The following is a 2264-nucleotide window of genomic DNA, read 5'->3' on the forward strand; positions in this document are numbered from 1 at the left end:
TAAGGTGAATAACCAAAATAACCCTCCAGTAATTGGTAACTGTTTAGTACCTTTGGATTTGTGTGTGTGTTTGATGATAATGTTCAGCTATGGCTTCACTTTTGAAAGATTTATGTTAAATTTTATTTTATCTTGGTAGTATTAGAGGCTTAGATTGTAAGATCTACTTTGATAAATATAAAACAGAAAAATTCTGGCTGCTTTAAAACACTCAGGCACTGGTTGTTGAAACAATGTATTCAGATTGACTAGTTTTCAGAGTTCTATGTTGGTTCATTATTCAATAAATATTTATCAAAAAGTTGTTCTATAATATGCTCTAAGTATAAAATAGAGAGCAAAGATGGGTACAAAATAAGAGCAGCTAATACCTACTGAGCACTTATAACATATTGTGCCCTTTTCTAAGTGCTTTACATGTATTACCTCATAGCATCCTCTCAAAAAGTCTAAGAAGTAGAAGTGTTATCACCCCCATTTTGCAGTCAATAAAACCGAGGCACAGAGAGGTTAGGTAACTTGTCCAGTGTTTCATAGTTAGTACATGATGAGTTGGGATGTGAATCTGGGCAGCATGATTCCAGAGTCCGCACTCTAACTGCTGGGACATACTAACTCTCCTATATTTTAACAGCTTTCCTTGTAGTATACAGTATAATGAATGAGATGCTTATTGAATAAATCATCCAAGCAAATGAAAAAATTTAACTCTGATGAATGCCACGAAGGGGATTGCAGCAGAAACCAGGGAGCTGTTACCAAAATATGTCTCTTTTCCTTCTGGATACACAGACTACATTCCTAGCTTCCCTTGCAGTCGTGTGACCAAGTTCTGGCCAGTGGAATGTGGACAAAAGTGAGGTACACACTTCCAGGTCTGGACCATAAAACATATGTATACCAATCTGTCAAGTTCTTATTCTTTTAATCGACCTAAGGCAGAGAGCGTGGCCTGAAGACACAAACGAACAGCTGTCAGAATTGAGAACTTCTCAAAGATTTACTTAGGCTTAATAGAAACTTATGCATATGAAAATGCCCATAGCAGAGGGAACATTGGGTAAATCATTTAAGTTTGAAGAGAAGGAAATTTTAGACACCGTTTAGTCTGTAACCTGAATTTATCTTGGCTGACTTATGGCCAGTCTCCATACAGTATGGTATTCAGAAGAAATACAGGTCTTATATCCAAATAAGAAATGCAAAGTAATTTACATTTTTAGCGAAGATTTCTAAAGAGGTACCAAAGGGAGACATATACCACAAGAAGGTTTAACAATCCTTTCAATCATTTAATTCCTCTAAGTCCCTCTCATCAGGGCATATTTCTTGTCTCATATTTCCCTCTCATCATGACATATTTCTTGGGAACCTCTTGTCAAGTCCCTGGACTTGACAAACCATGAGAAAGTCTTTAGAAGTATGGGAAATCGTGTTGGGGAAGGGAGGAAGAAGATGAAGGCTATGTACATTTCCATGTTTTGGTTACATGTCCAGACAACCCATTTGCAAATGAATAAAGTCAGGTCTAAATAAATTAGGTGATTTGACATTCACCTCTTGGGTCATACGGAATTGGGCCTAGAACTCAGTGTTACTTCATTTGAAATAACCCTTATGGTTTCCTAGCAGGCCATACTATAGCCTGCCATATATGGTCATATTCCACCCCTACTCGACAGAACGCTAGGGAGAGTAAGGAAGCCTGAGTTTTTGCTTCTACTAGGTTCGATGACGTTGGGCAGGTTGTCCTCTCTAAGGCTCTGTGTTTTTCTTCATAAGAAGGGTTGGGCAAGATGAACTTTTGGGTCATGTCCAGCACTAAAATTCTTTGCTTCTGATCTGTCCCGGGCCCTGCGCCTGTGGCAGTGGTGGTATCGAGCTAGTCAAAAAGCTTCGCCCCTATCTGTCCCTCACCCTACCGGGGGAGAGGGAGAACCTCTCCCTCTTGGTTGCTTCTTTAGTGTCCTTGTAGGACCCACGTGGTGGCCATCTCTTGTCAGAGGGGGTCCAGACTTGGCTCTGCGGGCTTCCCAGGGGCTACATGGGGAGAGGATCCTTCATGCATCAGAGTATCCCAGGCTGGAGGCTATGCCTTATCCCCACCTGTCGGAACCAAACCGTGGTCCCCAGGCTTCAGCAGGCCCAATGCGCAGGCGCAACCACCAGCCTGTCGCGAGGCGGACAAACGCCGAGGCCGAGGCAAGGTGAGAGGGCGGGGCTGACAAGACCCCGCCTCCGTGGCGTCACGTGGGAGGCGGAGT

The sequence above is a fragment of the Mandrillus leucophaeus genome, unplaced genomic scaffold (genome assembly GCF_000951045.1).
Source record: "Mandrillus leucophaeus isolate KB7577 unplaced genomic scaffold, Mleu.le_1.0 Scaffold190, whole genome shotgun sequence".
Classification (NCBI taxonomy): Eukaryota; Metazoa; Chordata; class Mammalia; order Primates; family Cercopithecidae; genus Mandrillus; species Mandrillus leucophaeus.